Genomic DNA, 12,754 nt, shown 5'->3' on the forward strand with positions numbered 1-12,754 from the left:
CCGAGTGGTCAGGATGTCAGTCTCAGCGAAGAAGATGTCCCTTCGTGGTCGCCATTTGTTGCAGGAAGGGGGACCCCTTCCAGGGCCCGAAACTGGGCTCTTGTCTAACACTCGGAAATGAATTGTCCGAGGAGACACATGTTGACAAAGCAAGAGATTTTATTGGGAAAGGGCACCCGGGTGGAGAGCAGGAGGGTAAGGGAACCCAGGAGAACTGCTCTGCCGCGTGGCTCGCAGTCTTGGGTTTTATGGTGATGGGATTCGTTTCCGGGTAGTCTTTGGCCAATCATTTTAGTTCAGAGTCTTTCCTGGTGGCGCACGCATCGCTCAGCCAAGGTGGATGCTAGCAAGAGGGATTCTGGGAAGTGGACGGACAGGTAGTGTCTCCTTTCAATCTTTCCTGAACTCTTCCGGCTGGTGGTGGCTTATTAGTTCCGTATTCCTTATCAGGATCTCCTGTCATAAAACAACTCATGCAAATGGTTACTATGGTGCCTGGCCAGGGTGGGCGGTTTCAGTCAGTGTGCTTCCCCTAACAGTGTGACTCACAGCCGTACCGTGATGTATGCACCTGGCACTTCCCTGACACTTTTTGTTGTTTTATCGGGGTGATTCTGCAGTTTTGATCAACACTGGAATCTGAGAAGTTACCTTGGAGAGAATTTGCAATTGAACAAGGTAGCCAGGGTGTCCCTATTTACTCTTTTTCCAGCATCCCTGATTTTTCATCAAAGTCACCAACAGCAGGAGGGTTTCAGAGTTCATTAGATGTGATCATTCTATAATTAATTGGCATCTCCTCTTTTGCATTGTTCTCTGGCGCGTGCTTTATGGAGAGATGGCAGAATTGCTTTTTAATGAGCTTGTTACTGCGAAGTTGCTAAAGTGATTACATTGCTATGTGTGTGGTAAGGGCGGTGGGGACCGGCAGGGTCTGTATAGTTTACTCAGGAATTCTGTGGTGACTCCCAGGGCTCATACTGATCTTTGGAGCGATGGGATAATTTAGAAGAGTGGGGTTTGTGAAGAAAAGAATGAGATTAGCATTTTCCTTGAATCTGCTCTTTGTCCTCTGCTTTGAGGTAGAAACTTAGGGCTGGTGTCTCTTCTTGGGGTTAGCATTGTAGGAGCAATTACTGTCATTAGTGGTTTTTAAATGAGTCCCTGAAAGGATATTGCCAGTATGTTTTTTTCAAACTGCGTGCACAATACCAGCTGAATGGGGAAGAGCTTGGAAAGTGTAAGTAGCAGAATCAGAGTGTTGCTGGGAAGAAATGGGTGATTAGATTCAGGCTGGGAGATGTGTCTGGAGAGAGTTCTTCTTGGGCTTGCTGCTTGCCTTCCGGGCGCTCTGTGGTGACTTGCAGAGTGTGTTACCAGAGAGGTGTGCGGTGCACGGATCACTGGTTGGAAAATGGGGAAACCTAGGTTCTAGTCCTACTGCTGTCACTAACTAGCTTTGTCACCTTGAGCACAGCCCTTTACCTCACTGGTGGCCTCATTCTCTACAGCTGCCCAACAGTTTGGCTTTTGAGGCCCCTTTCAGCTCTGATGTTCTTGGGGGAGGCGGTTTTGGGAAATGTCCTTGTGTAGAACAGAGGAGCTTCCCTGAGGTAGGAATGTATAATGTGTGTCTTGAAACCATCACCACCTTGAATTTCAAAGTCATTCCCATGGGAGGATGATAGCGGACAGTGTTTCCTCACAGCATAAGATTTAGGCATGTTTTCCTCTCATTTCAAACTGACTTTTGCTTGTGATCCTTGCTTGGTTCATGGAAAGTTATCCTGAGGTTACTTTTGAACCCGTGGCTCAGGTTCAAGTCCCACTCATGGTTCCTTTTGGAGTTTGAGTTCGCGTCCTCCAGTCCACATACTTCAAGGCAAAAGCTTCCTGCTGCTGTCAACTTTTTCTTTTTTTCACCTGTCTGGTATTGTTCTGGAGGTTAGCTTTATTTATTTGTCTTTCTCAAATCGGTGAGTAAAGTAACTAGAAGACTTGCAGCGCTCCCAGGATTCAGCCGTGACTCATCTCCTGTTCCCCCCAGGAAACCAGAGAAGGCAGGATGAAGCGAGAAGGTTGAGCTTTGTTGGGGGTATGGAATTCATGGTTATGAGCACAGTTTTCAAATTATTGACATGAAGACAGGCTATGTCCTGCCTAGTTTGGAGGCTGGGCATCTCTGGGGGAGCAGAGATTCTTTTGGGCGGGGAGGGGGGTGAGTCCAGAGCATTTGCTTCTTTTTCCTGTCCCCTCTTTCTAATGGATGTGTTAGGAGGATAACTCTGAGAAGTGATGCATCTTCTGTGCTTTGTTTTTTGGGCATTGTCTACTCAGAGTGATCGTCAAGGTGGAGCTCATTATGTTTCCCAGCACCTGCAACCACTTGCCCTATAGTGGATTAAAGTGGAAAGAATCCTCCCTGTGGGGAATTTATCCAAGAAGGCACCTTGCATTATTGGAAAGGCAGCACTGCAGAGCAGTTAAGAGCAGGGCTTTGCAGTCAGGGAGACTCAGGTTTGAATTCTGGCTCCACAACTTTCTAGATTCATGACCTGGATACCTGATGCATCTTCCCTGAGTCTCAGTTTCCTCTCTGTAAAACAGGGATAATCTGCCTCCTAGATTGTTTTGAAAATTAAATGAGTAAATATATGTAAAGTGAAAGTCGCTCAGTTGTGTCCGACTCTTTGGGATCCCATGGACTGTAGCCTGCTAGGCTCCTCTGTCCCTGGAATTCTCTATGCAGGAGTACTGGAATGGGTTGCCATTTCTTCCTCCAGGGGATCTTCCCAACCCAGGGATTGAAACCAGGTCTCTTGCATTGCAGGCAGATTCTTTACCTTGAGCCACCAGGGAAGCCCAAATATATGTAAACTACTTGGCAGATGGTAAGAGCTCATTAAAGACAGTAATAGGGTTGGTTGTAGTCCTGACTATTGCTGATGATATTGATTAAGGATGATTTTGTGGAAAAAAAGAAAAACAGCTTTATGTAAACTAGAAATAAACCACTTAAAGTTAAATGCCACTAAAAAGCAAGAAGCTTTTCTTTCCTCACTTCCGTAATTTCAGTGTCCGGGTGGTGATGCACGGCCACTCGTCATAGAGAATGCAATTGGACATGCAGACGTTGACCCATTGAAGTTGGCAGTAATGTAGAACACAGCTTTCCTAAAACAACACAGGAAGCAATGACTTTGCACCCTCCAGAAGCATTCTGCCAGTAAAACCTTCTGCAGAGACAAACATGGAGGGAAAAGCAGGTGTTGTAAGAAAGAGAAACAGACAGGAGGGGAGGAAGAGGTGGAGATGGGCGATGAGGAGAGGGAATCTGAATTAATTTGGATTAAATAGATGAGAATCAGTATTTATTTGTAATTGGTGTGAAGGGGGCACAGGGGAACTGAAAACAAAAGTGATAATTTATGTGGTGTGGATGAACTAAGAATAATGAAAAAAGCATGAAGGATGGAATCAAATTAAGTGCAAACATATCAAGGAAGTGGACTAGCAAAAGCTTGGGGGCAAAGGTATATGGTGATGAGAATTTAGGTTGGAGTCGAGGCCACAGATAGAAAGAAATGAAAAAGGGAGGGCTGCTGACCAAGTGTTGAAATGAAGCTCTGATTGGATTCAGAGCTCTGGATTCAGGCAAGCTATTTTAACACAGGGCTCACTTTAATTCAATGAAAATATTTTCTTATCTTTCAGCTGGGGAAGTGTTTTGGGACATGAGAGAGAGAGAGAGAGAGAAAAAAAAAGATCCAAGAGAAAGAGAGGAAATACTGGCATTTTGTTCTCTGGAGTTATATATATGCTCTATCTCTTCTATATGGTAATATGTTGAAAAAGAAACACACTTGCAAAAATGAAATAAACTGTGTGGGTCTCAGTCTATGCATAAAGAAAGACAATACGTTGTTGGTAACATGGATTTCCTTGCAATGAATAATTTTTAAAAGTGTTATTCATTTCATCTTTATATAGATAGATTTTACTGAGCTGGAAAAGATATGCTGCTGCTGCTTCTTTTTTTGTCCTTCTGTGGCTGTTTTTTTGAGGATGCTGAATCCTTCAAACTTTTTGCCCTGGAGGATGTTAGGCAATGAGGTGATTTTTCTTTTTTTCAGGTAGCAGATGTTCAAATTGGTAGCTAGGGCACAAATACTGGTTGCCCAAGGAGCTGAAGTGAGGGATGGGGGAGCCAGGCTGGGGGTGGCTGAAGATGAGGCAGGGGCTGGGACAAAGGGAATATTGTGAAGTAGCAGAATCTAAGAGAATGGAAGCATATAAAAATGGACATATGGTTTATTCATTGGGAAGAGCACTTAGTGCTGGCATGAGAGTAAAAATGTCCTTTAGCAGCCAAGCCATTACAGACCTTTCTCTTCCACTCTGTTTTCTGGTCTTTGTATAATATATTTTTCTTTCTCAATAAGTCAACTATTATGTTCACAGTTTTATTCATCTTCTTGGAGACAGCTAAATAATCCTAAAATTTTGTTGCAGGGAAATCCCTCACTTTCCATTTTTAAAATACTACTTTATTATGTTTATTTTCAGCAAAAATCAATTTGTTAAAATGTTGGTAGTTTCTATTCAAAAAAACAAAGAATAATTTTCCACATTTCTTCTTGATCATTTCTGAGAAGGAAAAAAAGCCTGTGATTGAAATGGAGCTTTATGTAAAGTGAGCAGACGTCTCTAACATGAAAATTCATATAAAATCATGTTCACATTTACACTGTTAAGATGAGTCTTGTTGGTAAAGTCAGGACAAAGGCCAGCAGTAAAATCTTTGATTCTTGGTCATAGAGAAGGGAGCAAAGAGGCCATGTGCTGTCTTCTGCTACTTGAACAAGGGCTCTCCATAGACTGGAGTTGCTTTTGTCTAATCCATGGGTGGTGATAGAACATTCTAGGTTTTGCACTGAAAGATATAAAGGTATGCTTTTTAGGTGAAAAAATAAAATGACTGCAGTTTACTTAGCATTTGATACCTGCTTTGAGGCAGGTCATAATGAATCATAATGTGGCACAATCTCTAAGTTTAATTAGGATTTAGGGAAATAGTTTGTTTTTAAATGGAAAGGTGGCTAAAAACATTATGAACAAAAAGATGGGTATCAGTTCAGTTCAGTTGCTCAGTCATGTCCAATTCTTTGCGACCCCATGGACTGCAGCACACCAGGCCTCCCTGTCCATCGCCAACTCCTGGAGTTTACTCAGACTCATGGCCATTGACTCCGTGATTCCTTCCAACCATCTCATCATCTGTCATCCCCTTCTCCTCCTGCCTTGCATCTTTCCCAGCGTCAGGGTCTTTTCAAATGAGTCAGTTCTTCACGTTAGGTAGCCAAAACATTGGAGTTTCAGATTCCGCATCAGTACTTCCAATGAATGTTTCAGGACTGATTTCCTTTAGGGTGGACTGGTTTGATCTCCTTGCAGTTCAAAGGACTCTCAAGAGTCTTCTCCAACACCACAGTTCAAAAGCATCAATTCTTCTATGCTCAGCTTTCTTTATAGTCCAACTCTCACATCTATACATGACTACTAGAAAAACAATAGCATGACTACTGGATAAACAATAACTTTGACTAGATGGACCTTTGTTGGTAAAGTAACGTCTCTGCTTTTTAATATGCTGTCTATGTTGGTCATAACTTTTCTTCCAAGGAGCAAGCATCTTTTAATTTCATGGCTGCAGTCACCATCTGCAGTGATTTTGGAGCCCCCCAAAATAAAGTCTCTCACTGTTTCCATTGTTTCCCCATCTACTTGCCATGAAGTGATGGGACCAGATGCCATGATCTTAGTTTTCTGAATGTTGAGCTTTAAGCCAACTTTTTCACTCTCCTCTTTCACTTTCATCAAGAGGCTCTTTTTCTTCTTCACTTTCTGCCATAAGGGTGGTATCATCTACATATCTGAGGTTATTGATATTTCTCCTGGCAATCTTGATTCCAGCTTGTGCTTCCTCCAGCCCAGCATTTTGCATGATGTACTCTGCATATAAGTTAAACAGGCAGGGTGACAATATACAGCCTTGACATACTGCTTTTCCTATTTGGAACCAGTCTGTTGTTCCATGTCCAGTTCTAACTGTTGCTTCCTGACCTGCATACATATTTCTCAAGAGGCAGGTCAGGTGGTCTGGTATTCCCATCTCCTTCAGAATTTTCCAATTTATTGTGATCCACACAGTCAAAGGCTTTGGCCTAGTCAATAAAACAGAAGTAGATGTTTTTATGGAGCTCTCTTGCTTTTGTGATGCTCCAACGGATATTGGCAATTTTATGTCTGGTTCCTCTGCCTTTTGAAATTCAGCTTGAACATCTGAAAGTTTACAGTTCAATGTACTATTGAAGCCTGGCTTGGAGAATTTTGATCATTACTTTGCCAGCGTGTGAGATGAGTGCAATTGTGTGGTAGTTTGAGCATTCTTTGGGATTGGAATGGAAACTGACCTTTTCCAGTCCTGTGGACACTGCTGAGTTTTCCAAACTTGCTAGCATATTGAGTGCAGCACTTTCACAGCATCATTTTTAGGATTTGAAATAGCTCAACTGGAATTCCATCACTTCCACTAGCTTTGTTCATGGTGATGCTTCCTAAGGCCCACTTGACTTTGCATTCCTGGCTCTAGGTGAGTGATCACACCATCATGATTATCTGGGTCATGAAGATCTAGTTTGTACAGTTCTTCTGTGCATTCTTGCCACCTCTTCTTAATATCTTCTGCTTCTGTTAGGTCCCTACCATTTCTGTCCTTTATTGTGCCCATCTTTGCATGAAATGTTCCCTTGGTATCTCTAATTTTCTTGAAGAGATCTCTAGGCTTTCCCATTCTATTGTTTTCCTCTATTTCTTTGCACTGATCACTAGGAAGTCTTTCTTATCTCTCCTTGCTATTCTTTGGAACTCTGCATTCAAATAGGTACATTTTTCCTTTTCTTCTTTGCCTTTCGTTTCTCTTCTTTTCACAGCTATTTGTAAGGCCTCCTCAGACAACCATTGTGCCTTTTTGCATTTCTTTTTCTTGGGGATGATCTTGATCCCTGCCTCTTGTACAGTGTCAGGATGGGTATAGTGTTTAAGAGATAAACAAAAGTGCTTTAATGAAATATTGAAATATAATTTATTTTATTTATTCAGCAAACACTTATAAAAACTTATTATATAAATGTCAAATAATGTTCAGAGTATTAAGAAACAAAATTCAACTGAGTAAATTTTAAAGATCTCACTGGCTTTATTCAGTGATTCATGAATTGGGCAGCGTCTCATTTAGCATTTATAGGAAGGAGCTCTGAAATGCTATAAGGGACTTCCCCAGTGGTTCAGCCGGTAAAAGCATCTGCCTACAATGCAGGAGACCTGGGTTTGATTCCTGGTTTGGGAAGATCCCTTGGAGAAAGAAATGGCAACCCACTCCAGTACTCTTGCCTGAAAAATCCCATGGATGGAGGAGCCTGATAGGCTACAGTCCATGGGGTCGCAAAGTCGGACACGACTGAGCGACTTCACTTTCTTTCTGATATGCTATACAAAGTGAAAGACTTTTTTAGGGGCAACCTGGACAAGGAAGTTATACCAGCAAAGAGCTGATGGTTTGTGACAGGGTCACCTTCCTTTAGGGAATGGTAGGGGTCTGTGAGTCAGATAACCTCACTAGTTCTGACCTGGCCTTTCCAGATTGCCTGGTTTAAGATTCTATTCCTGGGAGAGGCTGAATCTATATTAAATTTATAAGTTTCAGCTTGGTGAAGTAGGGCTTAGCACAAGTGACTCCATTTCGGGCCAGTTGTGTCTTTTTTAACAATTCTCCTATTTTGATCAGACTTAGCCTGAGAGATGTGATAAAAATTTAAGGCACCACATGCCACTCCAAGCCACTGCCCTGAAGATCTCCCAGTTTTTGCTGATTCTCTGTGTTCTATTCACAGATCATGACTTCAGGTTCACATGTTTGAAGTTGGTCATTCTCTTCATCCTTTTTCTCACATTTCAGTCATAGGGTATCGTTTGGTGGTCAGTGGCTGCAAACACGCACTTAAACATGCATTTAAAGTGCACCGGGAAGATTGTTAGGATTATTATAAGCAAGACAATTCCCAGTGTCTGGAGTGCACTTCAGAGCCATGGTCCCCAAGACCCAAGCCAATCAAAATTAAATATGTCAGAGAAAGGTCTTATTAAAGCAATCACTTTTTAAAGCCCGAGTAGCTTGTTCCGTGATTTTATGAAGCTGAGTTTCAGCTTCCCCAGAAGGGTTAACGCAGGTGCAGCAAGTGGTGTTGGGTGCAGCACAGACACCTTCTTGTTAAGCTACGAGAGAATCAACCGCTATCCCATCCTTAAGAGCAACTTTGGTCAGAAAGTCTAAGGATTTTTCTTGGGCAGCTTTAGCAGTGGATTCTGCAGTACTTTCAAAAGTTAATGATGGTTTCTGATCATTTGTACTCACTTCTAACCAGGGAAGTAGGGTTTGATCTGTGAGTTGGTAAGATCCCCTGGAGGAGGGCATGGTAACTGACTCCAGCATTCTTGCCTAGAAAACTTCATGAGCCTGGCAGGCTATAATCCATAGGGCTGCAAAGAGTCGGACATGACTGAAGCAACTGAGCGTACACACACACGGGCATACAGAGACAACCGAAGAGGCATTGCCTGGTTACACACCAGCCATCAAGGCTTGAATAAGCCCAAGGAGAATGATTATCAACACAAAGATTAATCATGTTGGGGCACAAACCATTCCTACTAATGGATTCATTTGCAGGAATTTATTACATTTGCCTATTCAAACCAAGGGTCAGTTAGGTTTTGAGTGCATTTGGAAAGTAAATCTCCTAGTTCAAAATAGAACATTGTTCTAAATTTCTGGCAAAGATGGGTGCTGCTGGTAAGATCTTTTCATGACTGGGGAAGAATCACAGATAATCGTAAGAACATGGGAGTGCAGATATACTGCGATTTCTCTAGGTATTATGTCTAGTTGTGTCTAGTGCACCTATAATAAGAGAAAGGTAATAACAAGGCACTAGTTGTTCTGACCATAAAAATCAGGCCCTCTAAATGATTTCTAAGGGAGTTTCAGTTGTAGTTTACAGGACATTCGGAACAGATGAAAAAGTGGTCATAGGGAAAACCAGTGGTTCTCTAGCCTTACGGATAAATTGGTATTTTTAATGGCAGAGCCAGTAGTCTAAAAGCTTGTCCACCTTAGTAATGTCCTGGGAGATATGGATGATACTGTTGTCTTTTTAGGACAATGCCAAAGTAAAAGAAAGAAAAGAAGAAAAGGTTTTTATTGTTTAGTTAAAGTATGAAGTCTTGATCCAGCATCTTGGGTGGAGGCAGTCTACATTGATTTCAGCTATTTCTCTCCCTAGTCAGTTTTATTTGCAGGTCTCCAGAGTTTGCCCAGTTCTAGACGTCATGTGGAGCCTTCTTCAGCTGAAAGATAGGTACTCAAGGTTTATTACTTTCTAGTTTTGTAGCAGTGTCAGTGGTCAGGAGCACTTGGTAAAGTCCTTTCCATGAGTCTCATTTTTGCAAAAATATTAGAATAAAACAGTAGCTGTCTGTAAGTTACAAAAGACTTTAAAATGCCCATTGTTGCAGATCTGATGCCAACTAATTTGCTAAGGAAGTGTATTTATTTCTGTGATATACAGCATTTTAAGATAGTAACTAAAATTGTGACCGATTATATTTTGCCAGAACACATAAGAGTTCCAGGAATGTTATACAGTTTCTGGAACACTTGTAACATATACCTATACAAGTACAAAATAAAGAAGACTTAATATTACTTATTTGACAGTGCTTCTTGGTTAATTTAACATAGTAAATAAGCCTGTTTAGTTTAGCATCTTTTTTTTTATAAAGAGAGAGAACAAATCTCTTGAGATGTTACAGAGGCCTTCTAGAAAATTTCAAAAAAGTTTGAAGTCAAAAAACTTCATTTAGAATTTGGTTTGGGGGAAGTTTGTCAAAAATATCCATTTAATAAAATGATAGTAGATATTGTTAAAGACAAAACAGAAAGTTACATAATTGTGAGCAAATCTTAGCTCTTTAATTTTGAGAAGATTGGGTTTTCTTAAGTAAAAGACCCGATGAAGACAGTGTGAAGCACAGAAAGTTATTTTGGTATGACATAAAATCTTCACTGTTCAGGCAGATTACTAAAAAATGAAAGAAAATTTCACAATCTGTTATCAAAAGTAGAGCAGAAGTCCAACAAAACCTTAGTAATTTTAACAGAGAAAATAAAATTCTAATTTTGCAGCAGTGTACTTTTGATAGTAAAACTCATTTTTAAACAATTAAATAAATTTATTTTAATCCTAGCCATCCTGACTACACATAAAACCAGGGTTCCTCTTACACAAACTGTCTACAATTTTGTTCTATTTTTTTCTCTTTCTTATTCTAAAACAATGAGTCATTTTACTTTCCTTACCTACTTTTCATACACAGTTATTTCCCTTCACGTTTATTTTTCTAAGTAGTTCTAACTACATACATGATTAGAATGTCTCTTGGAATGGTTAATTCATAGTGAAAACTGAGATGTAGGAAGCTGTGGACTATCTCTTACATGAGCATACTGTGGATTGGCAAACTTAGAAATACACATCATAATTTCTAGAAATACACGTCATAATTTCTAGAAATACATGTCATAATTTCTAGAAATACATTCTTCCTTATAATAAATTTTCCAATGTGGTAAACAAAAAAAAAGTTTACTAATAAACCCAAATATCTTAAGTTTCTCAGTAATAGGAAGCCAAAAGTAGATAAACCTACATTCAGGACTAATGTTCCAATATTTATTGGGAAACAATCTAGATATTCAATTAAATATTCATCATTTAAATTAACATAGAAAAACTCTAAGATTTCAAGTTACCGAAAAAATTTGGGGAATATATTTAAATAAACATACCATAAACTGTAGTTAATTCTGGAAAGTGAAAATACTTAACCACACTTACATCTATTCAAATCACTTGTTCTTGGTAGTTATGTTTAGAATACTCATGAAAATTTTAGTATACCAAGTTATTTTTCTTGGTGAAAAATTCTGTAATAGAGATAACCCAGGTAGAATAAAAATGGTATGGCTGCATTATTTTTCAGTGTTGATAACTTTATAGACATGTCTATTTTAATTAAACCAACAAACTTAAACTAGCCTTTATTTAATGGAGATAATCCTAGGTCTTTTGAACTTGAAACATTTAGGATAGTTTTTTTTATTTCTGAGACTATGCTTAATTTATGTAGCATTTGTTTGTTTTAAAAGCAGTTGAATAAAGCCCTCTACAAATTAATTTTAGCCTTGCTATCCAAAGGTAGTATGTACTATACCGCACATCTATAACACATATACAGTTGACCTTTGAATAATGTGTGGTTAAGGAGAGCTGACCCTCTGCATAGTCTAAAATCTGTGTATAACTTATAGTCTGCCCTCTCTCCATGGTTCCAGTGTATCCGCAGATTCAGCTAAGTGCAGATCATGCAATACTGTAATACCAACTATTGGAAAAAACCTACACATAAGTGAATCCACACAGTTCAAATCTGTGTTGTTCAAGTGTCATCTGTGTGTGTAGATACACATAAAGACAGATCAGTACAGTTCAGTCGCTCAGTCGTGTCCTCCTCTTTGTGACCCCATGGACTGCAGCGCACCAGGCCTCCCTGTCCATCACCAACTCCCGGAGTTTACTCAAACTCGTGTCCATTAAGTTGGTGATACCATCCAGTCATCTCATCTTCTGTTGTCCCCTTCTCTTCCTGCCTTCAGTCCTTCCCAACATCAGGGTCTAGCTTCCATTCTCAAATTTTAGCCACAAATCAAGTACAAAAATATAAAACTCACTAGTTATATAAAATAAGTTGGATCCAAATTGTGTATTTGCCAGGTAAAATAAATTACGGCTCAAGTGGCTAAAGCTTTTTACTAATATTGGTGGGGAAGACAATTAAGGTTTTTCATTTGTCTAAGTTCCAAATAACTACATACCCCTCCCTGCTTTTTTTCCTTTAATAGGAATTACCTCCCTGGAGTTTTCATTTAAGAGATGGCCTAGATAAGATTTCCTAGGGATGACCGGGTAGAACATTTACATCTCAAAGCCCAGGGAAAGAATGCAAGTTCCTCCAAGAAGGACTCTTGTTTCCTAAGGCCAGGATTGCAGAACCTGCAAGTCTTTTGAGATGAATAAGAGTGGTTTGGGTATTGGACTTCATATTGTTTCTAGAGCTGCATTTCTGGTTTTGCAAAAATTTGTAAGATGTAGACAGTTGCTTTTAATTTCTATTTCTCTAAAGAAGTTATAGCCTAAATGATTTTATTAAGGGATTGATTTGCTTATCCAACCACATTATCTTCAATTTACTTTTTTTATATTGGGGAGAAGATTTCCAACTAAGATGGAAATGAAAATCTTTGGAACATTTTAGTAAATCCTTCCATAAAACCATCAGAATTTTGTTTTTTTAATTTTTTTCCTCCTTCTGGGTACATGGTTTCATTTTATCTTAGGGGAGAAGGTTTAAAAATTTTTTTCCATCAGGCTCTGAATATCAACTTCTAGTTTGGCCAACATCTGATCACAGAGCTACCTAAAAAATGCTTTCAAATATCTTGTCAATTTTCAGCTGAAACAAACAATAAATAAATATAAATAAATAAATACTGGCAGTATTGAATAATCCTATGGAC

General features: G+C 39.6%; 1 protein-coding gene across 3 annotated transcripts in view; it reads left to right on the forward strand.

The window, feature by feature from the left end:
- KLF7 (KLF transcription factor 7) overlaps positions 1–12,754 on the forward strand; it is a 103,553-nt gene that overhangs the window by 47,943 nt on the left and 42,856 nt on the right. The gene's annotated exons all lie outside the window — the stretch shown is intronic.

This window comes from Muntiacus reevesi, chromosome 3 (genome assembly GCF_963930625.1).
Source record: "Muntiacus reevesi chromosome 3, mMunRee1.1, whole genome shotgun sequence".
Classification (NCBI taxonomy): domain Eukaryota; kingdom Metazoa; phylum Chordata; class Mammalia; order Artiodactyla; family Cervidae; genus Muntiacus; species Muntiacus reevesi.